Source organism: Silene latifolia, chromosome 3, assembly GCF_048544455.1.
Source record: "Silene latifolia isolate original U9 population chromosome 3, ASM4854445v1, whole genome shotgun sequence".
NCBI classification, from domain to species: domain Eukaryota; kingdom Viridiplantae; phylum Streptophyta; class Magnoliopsida; order Caryophyllales; family Caryophyllaceae; genus Silene; species Silene latifolia.
In genome coordinates this window covers 33,275,217-33,290,035 of record NC_133528.1, presented here as the reverse complement: position 1 = coordinate 33,290,035, position 14,819 = coordinate 33,275,217, and the positions used below count along the sequence as shown (strand labels likewise).

General features: G+C 38.8%; 1 protein-coding gene across 1 annotated transcript in view; it reads right to left on the bottom strand.

Moving 5' to 3' along the window:
* The window catches only part of LOC141647528 (UDP-glycosyltransferase 87A1-like), a 36,397-nt gene extending 25,031 nt beyond the window's left edge, over nucleotides 1–11,366 (bottom strand). The window contains exons 1-2 of the mRNA XM_074455743.1: nucleotides 11,293–11,366; nucleotides 638–912 (exon numbers count right to left, since the gene is read on the bottom strand). The gene's annotated coding sequence lies outside the window, so the exon portion shown is untranslated. The remainder of the gene's footprint in view (nucleotides 1–637; nucleotides 913–11,292) is intronic.
* Nucleotides 11,367–14,819: the final 3,453 nt, after the last annotated feature.

Sequence of the window (14,819 nt, the reverse complement as noted above, 5' to 3'; positions counted from 1 at the left end):
CCAATGAGTAGATTATACAACATGTTGTATGCAGTTGTATGATGTAGAATCCGAGCTGTGTACTAAAGTTTTCGAGTTTTGTTTAAAAGAATCTGAGCTATGCTGTAAAGTTTTTGAACTCACACACTTAAACATAAAAAAATAAACTCTTACAAAACTCAGAAAAATTACACATAAGCTCGGATTAATGTATAGGGTTGTACAATGCTTATTATACAACTGGTTGTATAGTAGTATTTGTGTAATCCTCAGGCCTCAACTGAAGTCATCCTCACTCACGAATCACATTAACTCGTTATCTTGAATTGTTCTCGTTGGCAGTGGTTTGGGCATCGTGGGTGGTTTTCGTAGGTAGTGGGTGCCATTGTCAACGGTTTCTATGTTGCCAGGTCCAGAATAGGTGGGGTGGTTGATTGTTTCCGTTAGAACGGTGAGTTAGTGGTGTCTAGAGCGGTAATGTGTGACACTGACTGGGATTGGTGTTTGTTTAAGATATTATACGAGTAATATCTTAATAGAACCCTGACAATATGCCAGATATTTACGTGATACTCCATCAACACCACAGACTATAATCAGGAAATTAAAAAACAGCATTAACCAATCTAATGTAGTTCTAGAGGGAAACTTCACTGACCTCAATAGCTCAAATAGAAGCAATCTGCAGAATAACTACAAGATAGATATGAAGCAAGTAAATTCTCGATAGTGGGACCACTGCTCTAAAGTTTCTTCAGCTAAATATACATGTGTAAACTAATCGCCTCACATTGGGGGGAAAACTAAGAGTCCACCTCGCATCTGACTAAAGTCAAAGATCTATCCAGACTTGCGTTAGATGCACAAAATTGCACCATAGCATCAAATCAAAGGTAGAATGCAAATCTTCTATGTTCTCAATCATTTTAGCTCCTAAGTATTAACCAAATAAACTCCATATCAAAACCATATCATTCTCATATACCTTAGAATTATTTGATTGTGTGAATATTGTACAATTAGGAAACTATTCTTGTATTTACCTTATTCACTCTACCTTGTATAGCTCCTCCTCATAATAATATACAATTCATTCTTACGTAAAACCCTACTCTTATATGGTATCCAAGGGCCTTCGATCTGCCAACAATCTCCGACCTCGCCGCAACAACTTCAAACGACAATCAACCTCCATTCCATCCTTCACCATGTCGACCAACACCACCCAAGACACCGTGGTTCCCAACCCCCACGACAACACCAAACCACTCACCTCCTTAAACCTTAACCATTGTGTGAAATTGAATGCGCTAAACTATACGGCTTGGCGTTTCCAACTGACAAACATACTATTTAGCTTTAGCCTTCTCGGTTTCATTGATGGAACCGAGATACCACCATCACCAACCATCTCTGATGAGACTAAACCGACAAACCCAACCCGGCTTATTTGAGTTGGCTCAAACAAGACGGCTTAATTCTTGGTGCTCTCATGGGCACTCTCACCGCGGCCCTACAACCAATGATAGTACGGGCCAAGTCTGCGAAAGAAGCATGGGATATCCTTGCTCACACCTACGCAAACCCATCCCGAGCGCATATTATGCAATTAAAAGAACGATTTGATTCCATCGTAAAAACCACGGATCAAACCATCTCCGATTACATGAACTCAATCAAAGTTTGTGTAGACCAACTAGCCCTTATGGGCAAAATACTCGACCCCGAGGACGTCATAGCTCAAGTTCTTAAGGGTCTTGACTATGAAACCTACAAACCAGTCATCACCACTGTTCGGGCTCGAGATACACCCATAACCTTTGAGGCTCTTCATGAGAAGTTTCTTCAACATGATCTTCTTATGAAACACGACACCACCACGCATCACTTTGCACCTTCGGCCAATGCTGCCTACCGTCATAATCACCAATTTCGTGGCAATTCCAGGCCAAACAACACTCCTGCCTATCCTCAAAACCCACCACCAAACACCTACTCGAACACCGCTGCTCCTCGGCCTTTCAAAGGCCGCTGCCAATGGTGTCGCGAAACCGGGCATGTCATTGCCAATTGCCCTCTTTTCAGGAAGCTTTACCCAAACATAGTCTTCCCTGCACCGGTTTATCGCCAACCCCAAGGAAACCCGCAAGCTTATGTTGGTGATTTAAGTGTAATTAGCGGTTCATTAGACGTAATTAAAGATTGGTTCAAGGATGGGTAATTTCTAAATAATAAAATGCTAGTTCGGGAAGTACGGAGTGTACGCTTGCATAATTAATTACGGGATGACGGAATAGTTTTCGTTCGAATAACTATGCGGGGGAATTAGTTAATTCCTGTCGGAATTTTCTAAATCCAACAGAAAATCTGAAAGGTTGAAACCCTTCAGAATTCATTCCCCTTTCCCTCTGCTTTCCCATTCTTCTCCTCTATAAATAGAGTTTGAGGGACAGAAGGAAAATACAGAAAAAAATATAACTTCTGCATTCCTGAACAAAGAACACAAACTGCTCAAAAATACTTCTTAATTATATCTCTGTATTCTGTGCCGAATACAGAGGGCAACCGTCTTATCTCAATAGAAAGTTCGATACAACCCAGGCACTAAAGTAAGGGTCGAATTGTTCTATTAGGAAAGCATAGCGATTCGGTGCGGTTTTCATTATTGTCTTTTCTGTTCGTGTACAATTTCCTAACAGCTCATATCGCTAACTATGGCAACCCGCAACCAAACACCAACTTCCTCCTCGACAGTGGTGCATCGCACCACTTGACCCACGATTTGGACACTCTTGCCTTTCACTCTCCTTATGACGGTCTCGACGATTTAATTATCGGTGACGGTTCCGGCCTCCCCATTGCGAATACAGGTTCTTTCACCAAATACAATCTTAATTTTACTAATGTACTTCATGTTCCCAAAATTTCTCGTAATATCATCTTGATTTCGCAATTATGCCGAGATAATAATGTATATGTAATTTTCTCACGTGACTCGTTTTTTGTTAAGGATACACGAACGGGGAACAACCTCCTCCAGGGCCGAGCAACCAAGGGGATTTACGAATGGACGCCACCTAAACCTATCTCACTCGCAGCCGTCAAGGACAAAGGAACCACGCCGATCTCGTGGCACCACAAATTAGGACATCCGACGTATGATGTACTAAAAATTATCAATAAAAGTTTAGATTATTCTATTAAAGACTATGAAAACTGTCATGCTTGTTGTGTGTCTAAGAGCAAAAAACTTCCGTTTTCTGCTTCATCGTTCCAATCACACGCACCCCTCGACCTTCTATTTTCTGATTTATGGACAAGTCCGGTTCCATATCGTGACCATTACAAGTATTATGTTATTTTTGTAGACCATTTCAGCAAATACATATGGCTATATCCGCTAAAACGCAAGTCCGAAACAACACAAGTATTTACACAATTTAAAGCATTAGTTGAAAATTACTTTAACAAACCAATACGTCGTTTTTTTTCCGATAATGGTGGCGAATATATTAAATTAAATCAATCTCTTCTCACCGATGGAATTTCTCATTTTACCACCCCACCACACACTCCGGAACAAAATGGATATGCCGAACGCAGACACCGTCACATTGTCGAAACCGGCCTAGCCTTACGTACCCATGCCGGCATGCCAACCTCCTTTTGGCCATTTGCATTTAGCACGGCAACCTATCTAATAAATCGACTACCTACAAAAACTTTACACAATGAATCACCATTTTCTATACTTCATAAAACACAACCCGACTACACTAAATTACATAACTTCGGGTGCCTTTGTTATCCATGGCTTCGACCTTACTCAAAGCACAAACTAGAAGATCGCTCCATTGCTTATGTTTTCATAGGTTATTCAAATACGCAAAGTGCCTATCATTGCTTAGACCCGAAAACCCACAAAATTTACACATCTCGACACGTGAAATTTGTCGAGGATGATTATCCTTTTCGACGCAATGCATCGATCAGTCCAGCTCCTTCATCTCCTGATGATTGGTGCACCTTAAGCATCCCACTACTTCCTCATCTCACCACTCCCACGCCTTCTCCAACACCCGTTCCCAACACCTCACGTGATCCTCGCCCACCCAAGCCTATCACCATTGTCTACTCTCGACGCTGCCACACATCGTCTGAACCATCAACCACGGCTGTCTCTACACCCTCCATCGACCCCACTCCTTATATTCCTACCCTTTCTACTGCGGCACCTACTGACCACAACCCCTCTTCCGCTGCCTCACCAAACCCGGACCAAGTAATGCGTCCCAATCGCACCAACACCGCTATCCCACCTCCAAATAAAACTGTCACTACCCGTCTCGACAATAACATTCGAAAACCCAATCCTCGTTATGCCAATAATCTTGCACATACCTCTCAAACAAATGACAATTTACCAAATACCGTTAAGCAAGCTCTCATTATTCCGCACTGGCGTAATGCTATGCAAGAAGAATTTCACGCACTCGAACGAAACCACACATGGTCTCTCGTACCTCCACTACTACAAAAAATGCTATAGATATCACTTAATATACCTCAGAGATTTTAAAAAAACTGATGTATAAATATAGACATCCGAGATTTTGAAAAAACAGATGCCTATACAAGTTAATATACATGAGTGATTTTAAAAAACCGATGTCTATTAAATTGGTTTTCAAAGCACATTAGATATTAAAATATCCGATGCCCATTTAATTCCCCAAATCACTTCAATTCCACACCCGTGGGCCATGACCCAACACTCTTGATATAGAGATAGAACATTCAGGATACATTCATCATTTCACCCTATATTCCCAAATCACCCATTCCTCTTCCCTTATCCTCCAAATCCGCCGCCACCACCTCCACAACCACCACCTCGCCACTTTCTGCCTGCACCAACCGCCACCACCAACGCGTTTCCTGAAGAAGAAGTGTCGCTCGTCATTATTGTTCGTCTATGTTCGCCGTTCAGAGTCTCGTTTGACCCACTGTCGTGCCGCCATCGGTTGGCCACCAATATGTAATGGGTAAAACTCTATACTCTCATACTTTGGTAATTATAGTTTTAAGGTTGAATTGTGGAAATTCATAATTAGGGTTTTGATGTTCCCCATCTATTATCGTTTTTGTTTGTGGAAATTAAAGTGAACTGATTAGTTTTAGAATTATCAGTTGCTTTTGCATCTTGATGTTATTCATCTGTGGCTCTGGTATTTGTTTTGATGCTCGATTCGACATATACGGTTGTGTTTGTTTGAGTCTGATTAGTGTAATTGCTAGTTTGCTTAGTTTTGATGTTCTGTACATGGGTGCTTAAAATTAACATGGAGTGTCATTTTCTAAGGAAAAAAACGATGAATTCTCTTTAATTTATCTCCCTTGAATTAGTGTAATTACTAAATAGCTTGTGTTTATATTCTCTGGTTTCTAGTGACATCGCAGCCGCAAAATGTTGATATAGGTACTCTGTATCCAATGACATAATTTGCGTCATTTTGTTTGAATTATTTTTATTAGTTTATCTCATTTGCGAAATGTGGTCATTGGAAGTGACACCGTTTCCTAGAGAACACAGTCAATACACCATCCGAACAAGCGTGTCTCCTTTGTCTCATTTGAGAAATGTTGAACGAAGTGACTATGTCTAGTTAATCAGGAGGACCATTTCTTTCCGAAGTCTGGACTTTGTGCATTCCTACTTATTTTGCTGTTAACATGCTTATATAATGTTCTGTTTCACTTATTTAAGTGATAATGATAGGCAAGATTGGTATAATTTGTTTTCTTTTCTTTTAATTGCAGATACTTGATGACATTCTGAGGTCGTTCCTACTCATCATCTAGTAAGCATGGGCAAATGTGCAATTGCTTATTCTGCATTGATTCTCAAGTGAGTGTATGATATTTGCATTATCCTTAGTAGATGATCTTATACCATAGTTATCTTGCCATCTCTCTTGTTGTCAGTTGACACTGGACGACTTTTCGTCAAGGTATAAATATTTCATGGTATCTTGTGAAAAAATTAGAAATGGTTAAGTTCATGTGTAGAAGTAAATTGGTTCTTCGGTTTTAGTATTTATAATTTTGAGAGTCGACTGAGCATTGCGTGGATTTCACGAAATGCTGTTTGGGAGTGGCTAGAGCCTAGAGGTAGAGATTAATGAGTGGCGTCCTATACCACATTAAATTGGGACCAGTTACGGATTGAAAAGGAAGTATGTTGATCTTGCTTCTTGATATTTATTATTTCTCTCTACGGCTTTGCTCTTTTTTTATTGAAAAGGAAGATCGAGAAAGGTAGTTATAAGTTCTATCAGCCTCCCTTAGGTTCTTCTGCTTATTTTTATTTATGTGTTCTTTGTCATTGAGTTGTAGCATGTAGCCTCGCAACACTGTTATAGTTTGGTACGCTAGTTGTTTGCGACTTAGTGTTTTCGATTCGAAATTACTGGAATTATTACTGCCTCTATAAGAATAAACTTGCTATTATGCTTTAGAGTTTCTATTTCCACTCTTGTATAATTTCTTTTACAATTAAGTTGATGGTTAATTGATTATACGCGAACTTTTTGGATACATGTACGATTATGCTTAAGCAGGTGGATTTCTTGATATTATTTGAGCATGCTGACATTTTCTTGCATCTTTAGGTACATGGACAACCATCATCACAAGACGAAATTGACGAGGAGCCTGATTTAGCAGCGGGCTATTTTCCGAATGTAATGTACTTTATTAGTTTGTGTGGATGATGAAACAATGTAATGTACTTCATTAGTTTGTGAGGATGATGGGTCAATTGTATGTATACTGTAATTATATGTGTACAATATTTTGCAAACTAGTCGGTTGTGTTGGTTTCATTGATAAAAGGAATGTAAGTTATTCGCTAATAAAACAATTTATTTTTTTTAAAAACAATAGAACAATATACCTCGGTTTTTACTAAAAACTGATGTTTATTTACTCAATAGACATCGGTTTTTAGTAAAACTCTGATGCGTATTCATGGAATAGGCATCAGATAAAATTACACCAGATGTCTATTTTCGAATAGGCATCAGACTTAAGACTGATGCATATGCAAAAAGAATATACATGTGTCAACTGTGCATCAGTTGCAAATCCGATGTCTATTGATGAAAATGTCTGATGTCTATGATGATTTTTGTAGTAGTGCTCGTTCGTCCTCTCAAAACATTATCGGATGCAAATGGGTTTTTCGAAACAAATACAATCCCGATGGCACACTTAAGCAATATAAGGCACGCCTAGTTGCCAAAGGTTTTCATCAAAGACCTGGAATTGACTATACTGAGACATTCAGTCCTGTCGTAAAACCAACCACCATTCGACTAATCCTATCTCTAGCTGTCACACAGTCATGGACTTTGCGCCAATTAGACGTGAATAATGCTTTCCTTCAGGGAAAATTAACCGACGATGTTTTTATGATACAACCACCCGACTTTGTTGACCAAGCAAAGTCTGATTATGTCTGTAAATTAAACAAAGCGATATATGGCCTGAAACAAGCTCCTCGAGCTTGGTACACTGAATTAACATCCTATCTAATTACATACGGCTTCAAACAATCAGTTTCCGACTCATCTTTATTTATTCTATATACTCTCACCACTTGCATTTATATGCTTATCTATGTCGATGACATAATTGTCACTGGACCACATCCCTTACATCTGCAACGATTTATCGACAACCTATCCCACCGCTTCTCGCTCAAAGACCTCGGACCATTATCATATTTTCTCGGGATTGAAGTTACCCCAAATGCACTCGGTTTACATTTGAACCAATCAAAATATATTCATGACCTCCTCACCAAATATAAAATGATCGATGCTAAACTCCACTCCCATGACTACATCTCCACCTCTCACTCGCGAAGACCATCTACCTGTACACGATCATTCTACCTATCGTGCCATTGTTGGAAGCCTCCAATACCTCTCTCTGACGAGACCTGACATCGCCTTTGCCATAAACCGTCTGGCCCAATTCCTACACCATCCCACTCAAACGCACTGGACCGCTCTAAAGCGCCTCCTTCGCTACTTGCAAGGGACTCAAACCATTGGCTTACAGCTATATCGTGACTCACCTTCTCGTCTTCATGCCTTTTGTGATGCAGACCACGCAGGAGATAAAGATTCTTACGTCTCTACTACGGGCTATATCATCTACTTAGGTCGCAATGCCATTTCCTGGTCGTCCAAGAAACAACAAGGCCTTGCTCTATCAACAACCGAAGCTGAATTTCGCGCCATTGCTTCCGTCACAACCGAAACCATATGGCTTCGAAATCTCCTTACCGAGCTACACATTACTGTCACCACACCTCCGGCAAGCTTTTGTGACAACATTTCTGCAACACTCTACATAAAGAACCCCGTCTTTCACTCTCGCATGAAGCACATGGCTCTCTCATTTCACTTCGTCAAACAACAGTTGCTTCATGGCCAAGTTCGCATTCAACATGTCGCAAGCAAGGATCAACTAGCTGACATCCTCACTAAACCACTGCATAAAACGCATTATCTCGAGTTAAGAAACAAGATTGGACTCACTCATCGGACGTCCATCTTGCGGGGGCGTATTAACCAAATAAACTCCATATCAAAACCATATCATTCTCATATACCTTAGAATTATTTGATTGTGTGAATATTGTACAATTAGGAAACTATTCTTGTATTTACCTTATTTACTCTACCTTGTATAGCTATAAATACATGTACTCCTCCTCATAATAATATACAATTCATTCTTACGTAAAACCCTACTCTTATACTAAGAAAAGGAGAGTTTATGATCATCGTCCTCGTGGACTAATAACGGTCATTCAAACAGAATTATTAAGTAAAGAATGATGACATAGAGTATGTAAGTGCATAGTAGTTGTAATATACAAGTTAAGAAATGGACCATAGACACTGGTATTTATTGAGCTCCTGGCAATATAGATTTTAAGACACACAGAGATCATTACTAGAAGACACTTGTAAATATATTGAAAATTATATGAGGAAGATAATCTCATAAGTTGCAGTCTGAAATAATAGCCTTTTACTTGTCAAGTCCTTTTTAAAATTGCACCTTAAAAAAGGTTGAGACCAATATTGTATCAGCAAACTACACATTTAGCTAAGAAGTATAGAAAACTGAAAGAGGAAGAGAATACACATGCACAAAAACTCAGCGCTCACTAGGATTGAAAAAATACTACTCCAGTTCCGAAGGGAATGACTATAAGTGAGAAATCATGTTTGATGATGCTGTTCATACAGCCACGCTGTTAAAACGATAGTCTGCAACATATAAAAAAAAAACCTAATGCTCAAATCAATTACTACCATGAGTGAAAGGGAGTTTATACGGTAATGAACTAACTACTTTGTCACCGTCAAAAATACACCCTGATACTGCCATACACACACATATGTACATAAAAAAATTAAAACTATAGTGAGCCGAGAATAAAACCAGGTTTCTAGGTATCTCTGTCATGTGAACTAAATTTGATTAAAATTTATGTTCCGTCGTCCATAGTCAATCCATTAGACATAGTAAAAAAAGGACAGATCACATATCCCAAGGGCCAAAAACAAAAACACAGCCATACTTGAACATTGAAGGGATATACCTATCGCGATAACTATCTACGGATTGTAGGAGCTTCATATCAGTCACCTTTCCTGACTGAGTAGGAAAAAGTTATACTCGTATCAACCAATGTCCTCGAGAACCACAAGTAGGCGTACCAAAAATTTATAAAATAAAAATAGCACAGGTATCTGTAGACTTCTATCGATTCTAGTTGCCGGTCCATCGATCCCATATTAGAAAGCATGTCAAATCCTCGAAAGATAATGATGGTTTTCCCGATGTATCGTCTGTTATTGGCTGATTACCTATTAGGCTTTTACATTTGACAATCAAAGTGGGTATTCTGAACTAATATGCCAACCTGCAGTAGCACTATCTTAGTAACTAAGAAACAAATACTTGAGTAAGAATGTAAGATGGTCTTCTTATTGCTTATTGTACGACTGTGCTAGCAAAACCTCTTTACTTAGTAGAGCAAAAACTAATGGCCACTAAGGTCTACTCCTGGTCCTGTTTCTGTTACAAAAATGTTCACGCTTTTAGAAAACATCTCATTAGTCAGTAGTCCGTACATGTAAGTTAAATTCCAAGTGTTTTTCTATCATTTGCAATGAGCAAGTCCAAGATGACTCTAATATAATGTACCCTCCTTATCAAACAATCATTCCAAGCATAAAAGGTTGTACTGTCTCAATCATCAACAACAATTTAGCCGTTAAACATATAGTCATAAGACTCATAACGATAAACATATCCTCCGATGAGGCAAAACATATAACTTATACGACTTAGCCCGGGGTAACCTATACATTCTAAAAAAAGAGATGGAATACGTGACTTATTAGGTAGTACACTGCCTTCATCTCTACTAGGGTCCAATATAACCGTAACCAGAATATGTACACACAAAACGCCCACACCCAATCAGGGACATACCCTCTTCATTAAACAGAATTAACCACCACTCAAAGTAGCCTAAACTTCTGGAAAACCAACCTACTGCGCATCTCTCTAGATGTCAAATTTTGTAAGTCCAGGGAATCCTATACCAGAGCTACTCCTAATTTAGTCAATAAATCAAACATTCCAGCGGGATTATCAGTGGCGGGATCAAGATTTGAAGTAATGTCTAACTTTTCATTGCCCGAGGGCGACCTGATACAGACCACCCCCACTAGAGTACTATTAGCCCATCGTTTCGACATTGGGGAATATTACTTGGCTATTCTTACATATACAGTCGCTTCAATATACAATCCAATACAAACTTTTGTAAGTAGAGCACTAGAGCTACTCAGGAACTAAGAAATACTATGCAATTAATGTACAAGAAAAGGCCTTTCTACAGGCCACTGCATTCTATTTATTTCAACTCCGTTGACATATTTGATTCAAAGCTAAACAAATGATTGGCAAGTATGCTTAGAATCAAATAAAATATCATTTTCGATTTTAGAATTAAATGTTCACGGCAGATTACAGAATAATGTAAGGAGTACATTTAATTGGCTAAATAAATCACAAGAGCACAAATTCATCCTAAACTTAAAACGGGTCAAGTATTGTAGATGAAACTTACTTAATATCCGTCTTATACAGTTATACTGAATTATATTATCCGACATTACACACAGCAGAAGAGTAAATTAGAAATGGCGGACTTACTTGGTGTGAAAGGGAGAGAAGCAAACAAAGAGTAAAAGAGCGCCAAAGCAGGCGAAACATGGTGGTGTAGCCGTAAACGAAAACTTACAAAGGGATGCTTCGATAGATCATCTATAATTCTCCATTCATTTTTCTCATAACTTTCCTCTATTAAATTACTTCATTTATCTCCATTATTTTTAACTTTAATTAAAATTAAAATACTCTTTAAAATGAGTATAGTGACTATAGTCTATGAACCGGTAAATAAATGACGGATATAAATGAAGAACAATTATAATTATTGGAAGAGGTAAATTGGTTAAAATTGTTTAGTTACTAAATTGCGTGCTATCTTAAAATGAAATTATGTATGGTAACGGTAAAAGTAGGATTTATCCTAAAATATCTCGAATAGCTAGCTACAACTAAACATGGGCATGGGTCGGGTTAGCGCTCGATCGGGTTGGGCTCCTCGACTCATCCTGAAACCAACCATGTTTGGTGGGTGGATGGGCTACACAGGCGCAAACTCAACCATGAGATTTTAATATGTTTATAAGATAGTTATTTTTTTATCAGAATAATAAAAATGGGCTTCCAACGTAGTTCTTTACTTATTTGACCTACCTCACTTACTTTAACGATTAGTTTTGGATGTGGACTTGTTTAAGCTCGATCTATAGCTTCTGATTCAAGACAATGAGGAAGGCCTCGTGACATTAGAGGGGTCACGTCGAAGTGCTTATTCTACGTCCTGGTTTGAGAGTGAGCTAACCCAATTAAGAAGGTCTCATACCAGTAAGAGGCCACGCTAAATTGCTGATTCGGCCTCATGTGATTACAGGTACTAAAGTGGTCAAAGACAAACTGAAGAGGCGTTGGGGTGATCATCTGGAAAGAGTTTGTGAAATGTCTTCTTTGGGGAAGAAGATATAGAACTTTTAAAACCTTCAATTGCCGAAGATGAACGTGGAAGAGGTGATGTACGATAGGCTCTATGTTAAAGAGATCTGATTTCTTCTTGAAGGGACGAGCGACACACCATTATTGTTGCTGAGTAAAGATCAACAACCTTTGCTGAACTAGGGAGTTGAAGTCACGAGCAAGTCTATCCCTAAGACGACAGAGATATCTCCACTCAACGAGGGAGTCTCACTGGAGTTGAGTTGTAGATTTTAGCATTGCCGAAGACGGGGATAGTTTAAGTTGGGGTAGGGGCAGGGGAATGTGAAAATCTGTGCACGCGCAGTGTTCACTTTGACCCTTAGAATTTTGATTATGAACTTACACATATTTTATTTTTTTGTTTTTTTTTTAGTTTCTATTACTACTTCAATATTACTTCCTGCATGCATGTCGAATATTAGAGCTAGATCTTTAGTTTAAGATACGTTTTTAGACTTTTAAAAAATGTATCGCTATTCTGCATTTCACTTTCAATGTTCCATGCTACAAGTCATGTATTACTTTAAGGAGTGGCGGTCTTCTTGCCTTAAACCTTGATCAATATCGCTTGTCTTTTGCTTTTAATAATCGTATTACTTACTTTAATTGCTTTTATGTGTTGGCCGTTGACGTTCATGGCTAGGTCTACCAACACACACCAAGAGTCCTGAGAAGAGTGCTAGTGGGCGATCCCCATTAGCACGAGACCTTTGTTGTAACAGCCTCATACACCAAGTGCCTTACCAGGACCACCTAATGCACGAGAATGCTACCATCTCGGCTACCCGAGGTAATGTATATCAAATTGACCATAAAAGAACATACTTTAGATAAATAAGTTTAAGTGATTATGTAACAAAACCAACTATAAAGTACAATACAATTGTTTCAAACCAAAACCAACTAAAGTAAATAAAATGTCATGACACAACATCGAAAGACTACTATCAGACTCGTGGTGACTTCATCCCCAGCTAATCTCGCGCGCATCCACACTATACCTGCTAGACAACTGCTCACACCCCCCGAATGGATCACCATAGCTTTAAAACATTCAAACGGGGTCAGTTACTGTATAAACAATATAAAATAAACAACAACAGATACACAGTCACAATCTCCAACACCGTCACATCACCAATCATCTGACTACACACTAAAGTGTGTAGCCCTGCCAGAATATCCATCGCAACGGATATTCCTCACCGCCAGTGGGGGACCGCAGCCGTTCCCACCTAAGCCCCGCTCATCTCCATCGAGCGAATAACCCATGTTCCTTAATGTGCACATCCCCTCTGTGGCGGGTTCCACATAGGGCGAATCAAGGGCGTGAAGCCACTCCCGCAAGTGACTCCACTCAGCCGAAGGCGCACCTCGAGAACCATAGACAATCAACAAAAACCAATCACGATATCAATTCGAAACAATGCCAATACCAATTAAGATATGATCATCATGTCAATCAACCAAACAACTGTAACACCCCCATTTATTCAGGAGCCTCTAGCTAGACATTCCAAGTAAATGAAAGTGTTACCATCTCGGTTTCCCGAGGTAGTGAATAACAAAGTCCAACTCACCAAAGTACTTTAAAGTAAAACTTAACAATTACATGTTTATTATAACTTAACTAATTAAAACTTAATATAAAATAATTACAACTCGCAGCGGAAATAAATAAAGTGATATAATTATTCTATGTGATCTAGACTTCAACTATGGTCCAAGTCAAGCTCTCATCCCAATGCTTCTAAGTCAGCTAATCTTTAGTACCTGTCAAATCTGCTCCCCATAAAACGGTTCACCGCAGGTGTTCACGAATAAACTGTCAACCACGAGGTTGAGTAGGAATAACTAACAACAGAAGATAACAATATGAATATGTATGATATGACTTAATAGAATCATTCAGCCGAGTCCACCACTCGCACCACTATTCATCCCGCCAATCCTTGGCTGGGGCAGCCTCAACCCGAAGGTGAGAAAACACACTACATTACTATAATGTAATGTCTGTCTCAACATACAGTTGATTAATATCCACCAGATGGCCTGCAGACCAATCTGGGGCCTGCCTCGAGAAATCACGATTAAAATCGTATGCCAGAATAAATCTGAAATACGTCACCCGAAGGCTCTTACCATGACGCCTGCCAATATAACCTCAATAATAATCTACATCACCACGAAGGGATGTCTGTCAGTATTAAACTGAATAACCAATGCAATAACAGTAACTCCATCATAACTAATCCAACCAGCCAAAGGCTTAAATCCATCCAACAAATATCCCAGCACAGAATGTCATATAATTAACCGATATTCAATAAAGCATTCAGTTGAGTAGTTATCCTACCTGATAAGAAAATATTCCGTATACAACGCTCCAAGCAAAGCAAAACAATCCAACACGTAGAAACCCAATTAAATCGTCTCAACAACTCCGTCACCTAATAAAATATCATTAATTATTCCAATATTAATTCATTTATACCTTTATTTATAATTCAATATTAATTATCATTATTAATCATTATATTTTATTCATAACTTATTATTATTAATTATTAAGATATACAAAAACCCGGGTCAACTTAACT